General features: G+C 34.3%; 1 long non-coding RNA gene across 3 annotated transcripts in view; it reads right to left on the bottom strand.

Annotated features, from left to right (window-relative positions):
* The window catches only part of LOC107701193 (uncharacterized), a 49,277-nt gene that overhangs the window by 16,821 nt on the left and 15,739 nt on the right, over positions 1 to 16,717 (bottom strand). For 2 of the 3 annotated variants that reach the window (XR_001635615.1, XR_001635614.1), the window contains exons 2-5: positions 5,814 to 5,952; positions 4,139 to 4,309; positions 2,249 to 2,352; positions 499 to 606 (exon numbers count right to left, since the gene is read on the bottom strand). This is a non-coding gene — a long non-coding RNA (uncharacterized LOC107701193). The remainder of the gene's footprint in view (positions 1 to 498; positions 607 to 2,248; positions 2,353 to 4,138; positions 4,310 to 5,813; positions 5,953 to 16,717) is intronic. The other variant, XR_001635616.1, reaches the window with a different exon arrangement.

Genomic DNA, 16,717 nt, shown 5'->3' with positions numbered 1-16,717 from the left:
CACTAACAACTTAAACTTCAGTGTCTTCCTCAAATAAAGTATAATGTGACTTCTTATGGCTTGGCATATAGTGTACAAGTTGCATGGACTACCGTTATGATACTACAGGAATGATGTACAGAAACGAGCTGCCTAAAACAACATGGTGAGTGATTAACGACAGAACCGATTTTTGTGCGAACTATTCCTTTAACCAGCAAGTTTACTCGACTTCGAAAATAGACTTTCCTAAAACAGGCGTTTTCAGAATCTTACTAGTTCATTTAAATTGTCTACTAAACATGTCCAGTAATGAACATAAACGGACATCTTAAATGCAGAAATTACATTTTAAACATTTGCAGAACAGAATATCCATCTTCATCTCATTTAAGCTAAATTCATCAAGCATTTTATGCATCTGAACACTAATAAAATAATATTTTCACACTTTGCATAATTGGAAAAAAATCGGAAATGATGCACAACAGGAATGTTCTGCTAACAAATGAGATTTACCTTAATTTACCTTTGACTTCTTAATGCATCAAGTGTCATATATCATCTCGAGGTCTTCACTGACTAACCTTATTAGGCGCAAAACGGTTTGTCGTAGTGGAAATTACACTGCAATTGATAACAGACGAAAAAAAATTGTATAAATCATTTTTGCATAATCACTTTTTGTTTAGATCATAGTTTTAAAAATGCAATCATATTTTTACAATGCATTTTCATAGTTTAAGACTAGGGTTAGGACAAATATTTGAAAGCAAACCTAAATGAAAGCATTTTTTAAAAACAAAAATCAAAGTCTGTTGGTCAATATGAACCCCTGGTTCATAAAAGTGCCTGTACTTAAAGAAACACCCACATCCAACCAATCAGAGTCTCCGCACTGGATTTAAGGAACAGCTCTGACCTTCCAGCCAATGAGAAAGCAGGAAAACAGACAGGCTCCGCCCCCACGATACTGCTCTCCTCACGTGCTCTCTCTCTCTCTCTCTCTCTCATTCATCCGTCCATCTGCCCTGTTCCCTTAAATCCCTCCCTTGCGGTGACAGAACGAGGCTGGGAAAGAAAACGACAAAAACATTAGACGTTCCCTCAAACACACCCTCACCGTGCAGCAAGGGATGTGTCGCGATATCATTTCCCTCCATTTCTTCCCAGTGTTCAACACTACGGCAGGCACAATTGTAAGAAATTAAAAGGAAAACGACACAGCAAAAAAGGTTCTGTTTGCTCTGGCTCTTGCTCCAGAAACCCCTCGAGGCCAGACTCGCTGTACAAACTTTTTTTCCCTCCGAATGCAGCGCACGCGCTCGTTCTCTCTCTCTCTGCCCCCTCACTCTTCCTCTCGGCGGCTCAACTAATGAGAGTGCAGAAAGAGAGAAAGCCTGCGAACTGCAAAAATCTCTTTCCAGCTCTTGCGGACTTACTCAACACTTCTCTTTGCAGTCTCTCTGGGGATTGTGGGAAGACTTGTGACATTTCAGAAGGTGGGGCTACTTTCCTAACCAGCGTCTTTCTGTGTCTAAAAGTGTGAATGCTGCAATCGGGCTGTTCTAACATGGCCGATGCAGGAGGGCGCACCCGTCCCCTTCGCCGCTGGCTCACGTCTGTCCTCTCACACTAACACATTGCCAAGCAGAACTGCAAAGTGAAAAAGCAAGCTTGCGTGGATCGTGCGGCCTGTTGGACATCATCTACGGCGTTAGGTAGGGACCCCGCCGTTTTCCTCCCACATCACATCTCGCCACGGCTTCTGACCAATCGGCGGCCTCGCAGATAAAACCGTACGCGCTTATATTTCATTTCGAACTTCAGATAGCCCATTGCATCCCCAAAGACTGAGCGAGTGGCACAGCAACGGCTTTATCTTTTGTTATTTAGCTGGAACGTCTCTCCGTTTATTAGGTTTTTTTTTTTGTTTGTGGTGCTGCAGCAGCTGTGCCATCGGGTTCGACCAAGGACAAGTGTTTGCTTACAGGTTACCGGCCAACTATTAATGACCTGAACTTCAACACCGCCTTTATGTCTGAACACGGCTCCCATTAGTGACAAAACAGAACAGCATATTTCAGATGCATCATAAATCCCAAAGTGGTACAATTGCAATGGCTGTGCATTCATTTCACAATTATTGCACTGCGGAGTGCACGAGAAAATATCTGAAAGATGCTACGTGCTAGATACCACATTCAGTGACTGATACTAGAAAATGAGGATTGTTGAAAACATAAAATGTTGCTGTGCAAACACTCACGCAAATATACTTCACCTCTCTGAGGCCCCGCACATCACAAAATGGCGGCTGCCACCATCTCGTAGGTGTCGACTGTCTTATATCTGAAGCCTTTTAGACCATTTCTGTAAGAAACACAATAAAGATTGCATTGTGAAAAACACTGAACTGTGTGTATATTTCAAACGAGTTTAACTGCAACTGATGCTGCAAAGCACTTTTTTCCTTCTTTACGGAGAAAAACAAAATGCATGGATGAAACAAATATTTCAGTGTTTTCTCATTTCATTTTGTGCAATTGTTATTCATTTTAATTTGAATAAATAAATAATCGCATTAAGATTAAAATAAATGCATAACAATTGCATTCAAATCACATTTAAAATGCATAACAATTGCATTAAAATAACATTTTTAATGCATAACAAATGCATTAATATAAAAATGAAAATGCATAACAATTGCATTCAAATAAAAATGAAAATGCAAAACAACTGCATTAAAATCAACATTAAAATGCATAACAATCGCATTAAAATAAAAATGAAAATGCATAACAACTGCATTAAAATCAACATTAAAATGCATAACAATCGCATTAAAATAAAAATGAAAATGCATAACAACTGCATTAAAATCAACATTAAAATGCATAACAATCGCATTAAAATAAAAATGAAAATGCATAACAACTGCATTAAAATCAACATTAAAATGCATAACAATCGCATTAAAATAAAAATGAAAATGCATAACAATTGCATTCAAATCAAAATTTAAATGCATAACAACTGCATTCAAATCGCATTTAAAATGCATAATTGCATTTAAATAAAAATTTTTATGCATAACAACAGCATTAATATAAAAATTTAAATGCATAACAATTGCATTAAAATCAACATCAAAGTGCATAACAATTGCATTCAAATAAAAATGAAAATGCATAACAATTGCATTAACATCAACAATAAAATGCATAACAATTGTATTAAAATCAACATTAAAGTAATGTATTTGTTGCCTTAAAACTGATTTTTAAAATGCATTTGTATTTATTTTAATTCAATGCCATGCAATGCAACTTTTTTTTTCTCTCTCTCAAGCAAGGGAAGCTATATTTGAATGTTTCTCCAATGGATCCTTCATCAGATGAACCAGACTTTAACTGGATATTGAAAATGGAATAATATGCCAACCAGCACAAATATTTTGCTGCACATTTGAGTCAGCACTGTATTCTTTGATATCGTGATGCTGGCGTGACATTAGCATGGGTAAGTAAGTAGTCTGTATGAGGCCAGAAAGCGCGAGGTGGTGCGACCCGACTCTCCTCGCCAGATTCACATACACAGTGTTTGTCGCAACAGGAAATGCTGGACAAATGAAAGCCAACAAGTACACAGCCGACAGCAGGAGATTTGAGAGCCGAGAACTGCGATTGTCTTTCATGTCCGAAAAAAAGGATACTAAGAGTTTCAAGGTAAGTATTCTTCAAAAGAGCAGCACTGTTTGTTTCTACTGTGTGAAATTAAAGCGGTGGCATTCTTTAAACGGCTGCTGTCCAAACATGCATGTTGCACACAATAAAAATATCATTCATCAAATGTTCCTCACTGAATTTTAATCTACTTCGACAAAAAAAAAATCCACACAATTTCGACCGAATTTAAAAAACTTCACATATCCGTCACAGGCAAGTAATCTCCCGACTTCACACAAAAAAGGCTGTTTTTGGTGGTCTGACCTCTGACCTCCACACGTGCCTAAAGAACTGCTCCATTGACTCCCCGCTGGGTCAGACAAAAAGGTCACGACCTCTGGGTCAAAAGCGTTACTCAAGGGGCCGTTCAAGCTAAATTGAGAGGGTGCGACAGTTGTTTGCTTTGACGAGGTAAAGATTACGCTCACATTAAGTGTTGCCGACAAGCGGGTCAGACCCTTGGGAATGACCCCTGGGACCTCAGACAGCTCCTCTTATTAACTGCTGCTGACCCTTGACCTCTGGCATCATCCAAGCGAAACCAGGTTCTCACGCTCGCAAACGCTTCTGGAGGGACGCGTCTCACTCGTGCACCTGATCTGCAGAAATCAATAATAGCATGCAAATTTGATATTACATAATTATTTCAATAAAATGCTGGAATTAATTTGAACATCTTTGAAAACCTCTCCATAATGTTTTTTCCAAAATGTTCAGCTTAATGAAACATTTAAAAGAAAGCAAGAGAATTTGAAAAGCAATGTTTTGAAAAATTAAAATCTGGTTTCTAATAATTGTAAAAATGCTAGAGTAGCATTTGAAAGAAAGTTAATATAATTAATTATGTAATATAAATGATTACTCAAATCCAACATTTCTACCTACAGATCAAATATTGTTGTGTAAAACTTCAGTAGAACTAGCAATTACATAAGACACATTTTTCCCATTAAAATTTTGTGCAAAGCCCTTAAAATATGAAATATTTATAAATACATATTATGCATGTCCTATGTCTAAAATAAAACATTGTGAGGGGAAAATATATAATGTCTTTGTGGAGATGAGAGTTGTGTGTGTGTGTGTGTGTGAGAGAGACAAAGAAAGAAAATATCCATTTTGTTTTTTTTCCCACTATATCACTCATATTTAGCTTTACTAACTACACTCAATAGTAATTTAAGAATTCATTTTTAATAACTGTTTTCTCTGTGATTATAAAAACATGCAGGTAGTTAGACATTTTAAAACCCATTTTAAGCATTTAAATAGTGTTCAACTGCACAAACTGTGCTAATATATTTACACTAAATAGCCAAATATTATTTTTAAATTAAGATTAGAAATTGTATTCAAAACAACTCCAATGATTCAATGCCTCTTGTCACACACTGTCTTCATTGATATTCAGTGAATCAAATGCCACAATATTTTCTGATAATACCCCACAAAAAAAAAGATATTCAAAAATATTGTATTCCTCATGCGATGAATAAAGGTGTGTGAAAATATAATTCAAACACACCAGTGTAAAGACACTCGAATCTTCTTTGCCTGTGATATTCACAATCATAGAATTCTTCAACAAAACATAAATCATAAACATTTTTTATGATTTTACGTTTTCCCTAAAATGAGAAGCAAGAAAAGACAATACAACCATTTTCTATAAAACTATAGTTTTTTTCCCTCTTCTTTTTAAGTTTCGATGAGCTGTCCATTTCCTAACAAAAATATAATGCGCACACTTATTGATAAATAAGAGCTGCAGTTATTTAGGCTGGTAAAAATGTCCCATGTGAAACTGTACTCAAATGAGAATCAAATAATTTTCTCTGCAGATCTTTTTCAAAGTTAATTAACAAAAACCTCAAATGCAAATCTCAGCTTTCCTTTTCTCAAATTTAAATCCACGTTTTATCTGTTTAAGATGCAAACATAAATTGATAGTTCAAAGGATTTTCATACATTTTAAACGACATCTTTTGTTCATGTATTTGAATGCACATTCATGTTGGCATGCTGCATGTGCAGTTTCATCAACGCAGCTATTGAGACTCATCAATCAAACAATAAAAATGAGCACATGTAAACTCGACTCACCCAGTGAAGATGGAGCCCATGAAATCTCTCCAGCTCCAGCTCCACGCGCTCGTTTCAGGTCTTCTCTCGCAGCTGGCGCTTGCGTCTTTGACAGCCTTGTAAAGCGAGTCCTTCTGTTTGGGCCACTCTTCATCCAAAGCTGGCACGGGACGTGACCAAATGAAAAGAGAGAGCGAGAGAGAAAGAAACTGGTCAGAAAAGAAAAACACTGAAACAAACCAGGTGCGAACTGAAACCTATGGGAATTTCACAGAAATTGACGCCGTTAAAATTCAGCGCTGGGGACAACGAAACGCACGGCAAAGCAGGTTGGCATACGTGTGCACAAATTGACCTATAAAGTGCATTAAATACTTTTGCATTGGGACCAGGACCTGCCTAAGTGCCACGTCAGCAATGTCCTGTTGGACCGGGCATCATCAAGTTCCTCCGCCCATGGTGCCCTCTTCACAGACCAGACATCAGCAAATAAAAGCACTCCAGCGCTCGCTCATCCGTAACACTACGGCAGCCGTCGAGAGCAAACTGTTTGTCTTTTGTGATGTTCCTCTGATTGCACATAAACGTGTAACAGGGCCATTAAAACACACTTTTGCAATTTTAGTCTAAAACGGTTTTAACCAGCACAAACATCAGTGTTTCGTGACTTCTTTGAGGTCACACTTCAGAGTGTTACGCTAACATTACCATTAGGTTATGAAAATGTTATTTATCAATGTTCTCTGAACATTTTTTCTTGGTTATATGAACCTTTTTATCCCAATACAATTTTAAATCTTCTAGAAATTTTTTATTTTTCTTGGTTATGCAAATGTTAACCTTTCTTTTTTAATTATTTTCCAAACATTCTAAAAAAAAAACGTTTTTCTTGGTTATATGAACATTCCATTTGATCCTTTTGCAAACATTATCGGAATGTTACTTTTGAATGTTCTGAAACGAGTAGCATTTAAAAAAACATCAGTTGAACGTCCAACTACAATGTTCCATAAATGATGTATAAATGTTTTGAGAACGTTATTAATGACCAGATAGCTTTAAACAAACTTTCTATTAACGTTACTGAAAGAAGTGTGTTTAGAACTCGCCAGAGCATTATCCAAAGTTATAAGAACGGTCCCTGTTAGCTGGGACTTTTTTGTTTTTGCGTTACACTGAATGCATTAACATCAACCGAGCTCAAAACATCATCTATAATTGTGAAAAACATTTGAAGTCATCTAAAAGCACTTGGACTTTTTGTGATTACTTCAGTAAATAGTTTTGAGCCACTTCAAGTGCAACGAAGCACGCAATTTTGATGTCATTCACAATCCGTGCTTAAAATTCAATCAAATGTTTAGGAAAATTCACATAAGTTGCTTTGGATAAAAGCGTCTGCTAAATGCATAATTGTAAATAATGCAATATCTTGGCAATATGAACTCAATAATCCTGCATGCTTGTAAATACAGTAACATCGGAAATATTTGGATGCTTAGAAATGACCGTTAAATGGCAAAATATAAAAACGCTAGGATCTTTTCTCTTCACTAGCGTGACTTTTCTTCATCGTGTCTGAAATCTCAGTGTATTTAAATCAGCTGGTGATTTTTAGTGCATGTATAAAGTCAGTTCTTCTCGAGTTCACACAGGTGTGGAGAATCACATTAACTAACTAACTAACTAACTAACCTCAAACAACTACTGGTTTAGTATTTAAAACTTCTTTTTGTCAAACGAGTTGCTTTAAAAGTGTAATTGTGCATTCTTCTGTACAATAAATGACATCAAATACCAAATCAAATATGTAATGTAGTGACATTCAGACATTTTAAGTATTTCGAGTAACTAGGTGTGAGACACAAAACTGAGGGCCAAACAGCAAAAGTCATGCAGACAAACTGACAAGATACAGATTCAAACTGAATAATGTTGGATGTTTCTGATCACAAAATAATATTTAGCATTTTTTCATTTAGTTAGTTTTAACTTGACCAGTGAACACATTAATTTGGACTGTATTTAGCCATAATAAAAAAAAAAAAAGGTATTTTGAAAATTCAGTCATCGCACTCTTTTTATCTAGACTTTGAGGTTTTGCTTTTCTTTAAAAAGTATTTGACCACATTTTACATGTAATAAATTGTTGCAATTAACTTCTCGAAAATTCTTGTCCAAACCCTCCATATTACATTATAAAATATAAAATTAGGTTTTAAGAATAAAATCTACTAAACTAAACTGCATTGCCTCTAAAAAAGTATGGAAATGATTTACTTGTATATTTACTGTAATGTGAATGTGCTATAATTTTAATTAAGATTTTTTTTTTAAATAATCAATTCAAAAAAAGATTGTATTATTTGAATTTAAAAGCCACAAAAGATAGACATCAAGTACTTTCAAATAAAGCTATTTTAGAAATAACTGACTTTATCTCAAAAATATATATAAAAACCCTCTATTTATATTACATTCTAAAATATAAAACTAGGCTTGCATTTACTAAACTACAATGATAGCATTGCTTCTAAAAACTATGGAAATTATTTCTTGTATATTTACTGTTATAATGCTTCTTACACGAGTCAAGAGAATGTGCTGTCATTTTAATTGAGATTTTCTAAATAATAATTTTAAATAAATATTAAATTTTTTTAATTTAACAGCCACAACAACCACAAACATGCTGTACTCAGATATCATTAAGTATTTTGAAATAAAGTCATTTTAGAAAGAATTGACCTTATAGTTAAAAAAAAAAAAAAAAGAGTTTTATCTCCATATTCATATTACATTCTACAATACAAAATTAAGCCTTAAAAACAATTTTTACTAAACTAAAACGCAGTCTAGCATTGCTTCTAAAAACAAAATAACTGATTAACTTGTATATTTACTGTAATAATACTTCTTAAGAGAATGTGCTGTAATTTAAGCTATTTTTTAAATAATCATTTTAAATAAATGTTATTATTAAAATTTAAAAGCACAAAAGTACTTTCTAATTTTAGAAATAATTGACAAAAAACTTTATTTTGTATCTCTATATTGTGTTTGCACTCAACAAGCCTGCGATTTTCAATGCAAAACCTTTTTCAGTTTATAATAATAACGCACATTCTTTGACAATTCCAGACGCATTCAGCTCAAGCAGAGGTCGACTGACTTTTACTTGTGAATGTGATGAACTCTACAATCCGTCCGAGTGTGGCCTCTCAGAGAAAGCTGCTGCGCGCTCACCTAAAGACAGACAGAGCCGGAGTTAACGGGGGGCTTTAGCCCAATAATCCCCACCCCCAACTTTTTCATTTTCTAAAGGTGGAGCTGTCTGTCTGTCCGTGGGACTGTCTCTCTCTCTCGGGTCTAGACTGAGGGGGGCTGGGTGGATCACGTGCGCCAAGCCCATGACAAAAGCCTCTTTTATGAAGAGCATATGCAGATAGAGCTGCTGCTTTTGTGCAGCGACCCCAAGCTCGGATGGAGAGAGCAGCAGCAGGAGGAGGAGGAGGAGGAGGGAGAGAGAAAGAGAGAGTTAGATGTAGATGCTCTGAGAGCTCGTGATTGGTGTGAAATCGGTATGTGCACAGAAAACACAACCTGGTTTGCCACAAAATGATTTAAATGTTCATTAAAGAAAGTTTTTTGGGCTTTAAGTTCGTCTGAAAGATGGTTCTCAACTGGTTTTGCATCAGGACCCAAGTACACAAATGTAAAAAATAAAATTGTATTAATATTACCATGATCTTTTTAGAAGCAACAATATGCAAAATTATTAGCATGATAGTTTTTCAATAATACGTGCTCTTGGTCTTGAAGCCCTAATTTAAAAAAATACAAAAAAAAAACAAAAAAAAATCCACATTCGTCATTGTTATTAATGTTTGTTTTAGCCATAATATAAATTCAAATCATTTTACTTTTTTTCCTACATTTTGATGTATTGCTTAAGTTTTTCTTGTTTTTATTTTTGCTTTTTTTAATTTTATATTTTCACATTTTGTTTTAATTGTAGTTACATTTTTAGTAAATGCTTTTGTCATTTTTATTAGGTTTTTTTTCTTCTGTTTTTAGCCATTATATAAGAATATATAAGTCATCACACTCTTTTTCTAGACTTTGAGGTATTGCTTTTTTTCCATTTTAATTTTAGTTACATTTTTTAGGGTGTTTTTGTTTGTTTTCATTAGGTTTTTTTTTTTTTATTAGGTTTCATTTATTTTTATCCCAGTTTTAGTTTTTATTTCCAGTATTTGTAGTGCTTATTTCAGCTCATTTCAGTAGCAAGCTTTCAAGAATATTTAAATATTTGTACTGGAAAACAAAATAAAAATTCTAAATAAGAAAATTATTTTAGATCTAGCGTTGAAAACGAACATCATTATTGTGTGTGTGTTTTTGTGACTAGTTAAACATGTTGATAATTCATGTACTTCTCTATACCTGTGCTAACTTTGGCTTCAAACATCCACTAAAAATCACCAAAACACCAGCTGATTGAGCTATTTTTTGACAGAATTGAAGAGGAAACTAGTTCGAACTTCATATTTTGTTTTATTTCAGCTATAGTTTTAGTTAACGATAACCGTACTACAACTATTCACGTTATAAAATCATTGACAGCCAGAATCCATCCTGCTTTAAAGAACATTTAAAGTGACAGACGACAAAACAGCAGCATGCCTAATTAACAAAACGTAATTGCAATTTGGCTTGGATGCTAACATAGTTATTGGTCTGAATAAATGTGAATAATTATTGTGAATAATTTGTCAGTGCACATTACAAAATGTGTCCATAATCTTTATTTTTCAGCTTTATTATCAATTTTTTTTAACATTCATATTGAAGCACTTGCATTATGGAATTAAAATAGTTTGCAAATGCTGTTTCATGTCAACTTCAAGGTAATTTTTGGACCTGTGGGCCTTAAATGAACAACATCTTAATTTAAGAATAAGCCGCACTCATGCATTCTCACCCCGCACACGTATGTCAGCACACACACACACACACACACACACACACACACACACACACACACACACACACATACACACAGCTCATTAAACACACGGGAGCCCCGGCGATGCATGACTGTCTGAGGGTTGATTTGTCTTGTGCCACAGGGAGAAAGAAGTTGGCACAGACCCTCGCCTGCCATCTTACACACAACCGGCACGACGCTGGAGACACAGCAACATCTACACATTCGGACAGTGCAAAATGTCTCAATGTCACCACATTAGATGCAAAATATCAAACTTACAGATTCCTCATCATTCCTGTCCAAAAAAGTCTCAATATCTCAATCAGCTGGTGTTTTGGTGATTTTTAGCAAAGCTAAGTAACCAGAGAATTACATTAATTATCAACATTTTTAACTAATCACAAACACACACACACACACACACACACACACACACACACACACACAATAATGACTGTGTTCATTTTCTACACTAGATCTAGAATATTTTTCTTATTTAGAATTTTTGTCATTTTCCAGTACAAAAAATCTAAATATTTTTAAATTGAAATTTTATTTACTTTAGAAGTACAACTACTACTAGGTATTGTTTTCTGAAAAAAAAAAATAAATAAACAAAATTAAGGGATTTCATGCTTAAAAGAAGAAAAAAAAAATCTACCAATAAGGCAAGAAAACTGAAAACTTAATTCAAAGGAAAAACAAATGTATATTTTTTACACCTACTGGCAGATATTTGCCTTGTTTTCAGTAAAAACATTTTTAATTTTTCTTATTTACTTGAGATGCAAAATGACATAAGATATTGTTTCTCAATTTAAGAATGTTTAGCTATTTGTGCTGGAAAACAAGAAAAAAATACTTCGTACTTAATGTGCATTTCACACCAGACAAACTTTTTATGTCAAATGATTTGCTTTAAAAGTGTTCTTGTACATCTTTATAATGAATGACTTAAAATAAGGAAATATGTAATGCAATGACTTTTTTTTTTTTTTTTGCATCTAAATGCATTTGGGGAAAGAAAAAAAAGGGTGAAACAGCACAATTCATGTGCATTGTTTTAGCATTTCAGAAACTTTTGTCTGTCAAAAATGATTTGTGTGAAAAATCTGTTATATCAATACTTGATATATGGATAATACTTTGATATTTTATTATATAATGCAATGGCATTCAGACATTTTGTGTCTATTTAGTGTCTAAAAAGGCACAGAATAATAAAATGAGAAAGAAAGACTTTTTTTTTTTTCAGGTTGACCTGCAAACTCTAGCGGCTGCAGTGAATGTAAATCACCCGAACTCACTCGCATGAACCTTAACCGCTATTCAAATGAGACGGCACTGAAATCACAGAGACAAAACTGTCCCAGAGCAACACAAACACAATGGTAAGACTGTATGACTGGCTCAACGATCCTCAAAAAACATACATACTTTTAATTTTTTTGAAAATGCCTACTTTAGACCATCACATCAATTCCTTAAAGGAATAGTTCACCCAAAAATAAAAATTGCTGAACATTTACTCACCCTCAGGCCATCCAAGATGTGGATGAGTTTGTTTCTTCATCAGATTTGGAGAAATGTAGCATTGCATCACTTGCTCACCAATGGATGTGAATGGGTGCCGTCAGAATGAGAGTCCAAACAGCTGATAAAAACATCACAATAATCCACAAGTAATCCACACCACTCCAGTCCATCAGTTAACGTCTTGTGAAGAGAAAAGCTGTGTGTTTGTAAGAAACAAATCCATCCTTAAGCCGTTTTTAACTTCAAACCGCTGCTTCCAGCAAAGTCCATAATCTATAATAACGCTTCCTCCAGTGAAAAAGTCCATCTCATCTGAATCAGGAGAGAAATCTGCACAAATCAACCACTGTTTACAAGCCAAAATAGCTCTAAACAAATGTTAATTGATGGACTGGATTGGTGTGGATTACTTGTGGATTATTGTGATGTTTTTATCAGCTGTTTGGACTCTCATTCTGACGGCACCCATTCACATCCATTGGTGAGCAAGTGATGCAATGCTACATTTCTCCAAATCTGATGAAAAACAAACTCATCCACATCTTGGATGTGCATTTCAGAAAATGTACATTTTTGGGTGAACTATTCCTTTAAGGATCCTATAGCTTGCTGAATATGGTAAATACACCACATTATGGAAATAAATTGCGCTTTGAAAACGTGTTTATTCCTGCATAATAAACAAAATACCATTTATTTGTATATGTATGCAGGCTGATAAACATAGCTGAAATATAGACATCACCTCGGATTAAACGCATCGATTTGAGCTTTCGTTAAACTCTTTCAGGTGAACGGATTAAAAACGGCCCTGAAGTGCGTCTCATTGTCCGCTGGAGTTAGCTGACCGTCGTCCAGCGTAACCAAGTATTTCAGGTCACTTCACAGGCAGTTTGTCAAACAGCCAAAAGTCCCAGAATGCCTGGCGAAAGCCCAGCTGTGTCCAGCTCCGAGAGTTAACTGTTGCGACCCCTAACGCACCTCTTTCTCCCGGTCTCTTTTCCTCCTCTGCCTTCTGTTTTTCTTTCTAAACAACCGTTTCTCCTTCTGTTTGAGCAATCTGACCCGCTCGGTTCGACACACGACGCGTTTGTTTTGCTCTAACGCCAAAAACAGTAAACTAAACCGACAGATCGCCGATATTTCATTCGTTTAATCGCTTAAAAATGTGTCGGAGCACCGTGACATCACATCTGACACATTCAGAGATTTTTAAGTGGATTCTTAAAGGAACAGTTCCCCCAAAAAAGTCATTTATTCACTCTCATGTTCGTCAAAAACCTGTATGATGTTATTTCATCTTTAGACACAGCTTTTAACACTTTTATAAGGATTAAAAAACTATAAAGACTACGATACGATCATTTTATTTGAGGACGAGTGTCAAAATGAAGTCGCTATTCCTTGATCCACGGAAACAAATCCCAGCATACGGGGACAGGTGTGAACTGTTCCTTTAAGCGTCTCTTTTAAAGCAGCTCCAGCGTTCATCTGTTAAAGACGTTTGGACCTGTTCTCGAATCCACCTGCTTTATATTTCTCTAGTCTCTGGAGACCCGGCGTTGTCCAGTTCGCTGCTTTCTGTCCGTTCTGCATCTGTCCCACACCTGCAACTCTGATAACACAAAGAAAAGACAAAACCAGCCCAGTTCACCGCCAAACAGCCTGGAGGAACGACACACAGCCACGAGAGACTCACTTACTCACATTACATATATATATATATATATCTGTTTTCAGTTGAATTTTAGTTGAATTTTTAGAAATTTTGCTACATATTAGATTTTGTAATTTTAAAATATGACTATTTAGGTTTAATTTGTTTTATTTTAGTTTTTTATTCATTTACAGTTAATAATTATAGCTTCAGCTTATAAACTTTTTCATTTGCCAATGCAACATTTGTATTGCCTTAGCATAAGTTTGAATTTTTCTTTCTTTCTTATTTAATTATTAAATAGTTAATATATTTAACAAAACTTTTTATTATTACTAACATAATAATAATAATAGAATATTGGCACATATTTATAATGATTTTTCTGGCATTATAAAATAAAACACTTTCATATTAACATGATTTTAATGCTGTCTGTTTCATTATTAATTATTTAAATTCCTTTTTTTTTTTTAACAAGTTTCACTATATAGTTTTTGTTTTAATAGCAACTGATTTTAATTTAAATTCATCATCACAAAAAATATATACACACACTTTAATATAATAAAATAATGCTTACATATTAAAATAATTAATATCATTTTATTATGAAAAAATATCATAATTTATGATTTGAATAGATTTTTACTGCATTAATTCACTTGAATCTGCTTGGTTCCTCTAACAGAAAAAGGACTGTAAATATAGAATCATTTTTAAATTAAACGTTAATCAATTGAAAAATATTGAGATGTAATTTAATTTATATTGTCCAGCCCTAAATATTACATCTACAAACTCATACAGAAATATGAATACAGATGTCAAACAATTTGCCATTGAAGCTGATTTGAAAATATGATAGAAATAAATAAACTGGAGTCAGACTTTGTATGCGAGTGATTGGCAGCAGCAGGTCTTCTGTTAAAGAGAGAGTAGCGCCACCTAATGGATCGACTGGAAACGCATCTGATCTCTTGCTGTCAGTAAATCAGCGCTGCTCATGTGTTCAAAAAAAATGTTTGTCTCCAAAAATATAACAGACAAGATTTACTTCAAGACTATCTGCTGGTCTCTGGCAAAACTAAATATAAAAATAGAACTAGATTTATTAATTTTCTGAAAGAAATCCGAGCGTTTGCCCAAAGAAAACTCACTGCTGCACTGCTGGAGTGCTGAGGATGGTTGCTAGGGTGTTGCTATATGGTTGCTAGGGTGTTCTGAATGGTTTTTAACATGCTGCTTTATTAATACTAGAGTTGCCAATGGGAACCGTTTGGGAATGTTAAAAGTCATTTTGCTTAAAACCAGACATATATACAGAAAAGGCCAAAAAGGCCATAATTAAATATGAATAATTCTAAAGTTAATTCTTAATTACAATTTAGATAATACTTTATTAACTGGTCACTGTTGCTCAAAACAGACACAAACATAACAACCAAGCAGCACAAGTCAAACATCTTAAATTAATCTCAATATTTTCAAGAAGAAGAAAACATATAACATATAATATGATTTAATATAGTATTATATATTAAAATTATTTTTTACATTAAACACTACAGTTTATTTAATATTTATTTAACAGAAAATATATAAAAACTAACATTTTATTCAATACTCTTTTTTATTGTTTTATTAATTTATTTGATTTATTTATTATGATTGTAGGCTAAAATACACTACTTTAGATGTAATTGGTCACTGCTGTCTATGAGAAAAAAATATTTTATATGATTTAATGTAATATTAAATATTAAAATGATCATATTTTAAATTTTAAATGTTACAATGTATTTTTTATTTTAAAATTTAATCGTGTAATTTTTTTAATATTGAAATATTAATAAAGTATGTTTTATTAATATTAAAGAAATATCATTTGGGGTTTTTATTTTACAAAAATGAATGCTAAAATACACTACATGTAATTGCTCGCTGTTGCTTTTAGTTTTTTTTAGTTTTTTCCATCACGTTTAACCTCTTAACTAATTAAAATACTGAGTTTAAAGACATTTTGCATAAAGTATGTGAAGCTCATCTCTGGCAAAATGTGAAAAGCATACGGACAAGACATAAATAAATAAAAGCCGAAAGCACAAGGAAGCGACCGAAGATCTGAACATCTGTGTCAAAATAATGAAGCGAAGTGGGATTAAACTTTAACCAGCGGTTTTCCAGACAGATATTAAACACTGTCGTCAATGGATCAATATCAAAGCGAAGCTGACATTAGTGTTTCTGGATTCCAGGACTGACCTTGATCCGCGTCCAGGGAAGCGTCTGAAAGGCCAACGAACCAAACGCTGGCTCGCTCTTCATTAAAACACATGGGAACACGGGACGGCAGACAGGTGCTGTCTGGGTCAGGAGGTAAATAAGAGCACGGACCTCAGGCCAGACGCTGGGCCAGTAAATACACACCGCCTTTCATTCACATGCATAGTGTCTGTAACACAAGACACACAGCAGCTGTAGACAGGACAGAGACCCCTCTCACACACACGAGCAGCACTAACAGCTCAGGGGTCAGAGGTCAACCATCAGTAAATCTGAGCTGATCCAAGACATATACAGATACACGATACACAGCAGAGAATGCATGTAAAATACATGGATAAAATACATATACAGGTGCATCTCAATAAATTAGAATGCTGTGGAAAAGTTCATTTATTTCAGTAATTCAACTCAAATTGTGAAACTCGTGTATTAAATAAATTCAATGCACAC

Source organism: Sinocyclocheilus anshuiensis, unplaced genomic scaffold (genome assembly GCF_001515605.1).
Source record: "Sinocyclocheilus anshuiensis isolate Anshui unplaced genomic scaffold, SAMN03320099.WGS_v1.1 scaffold1858, whole genome shotgun sequence".
Classification (NCBI taxonomy): Eukaryota; Metazoa; Chordata; class Actinopteri; order Cypriniformes; family Cyprinidae; genus Sinocyclocheilus; species Sinocyclocheilus anshuiensis.
The sequence above is the reverse complement of the archived record's forward strand: the minus strand, read 5'-3'. Positions and strand labels throughout refer to the sequence as shown.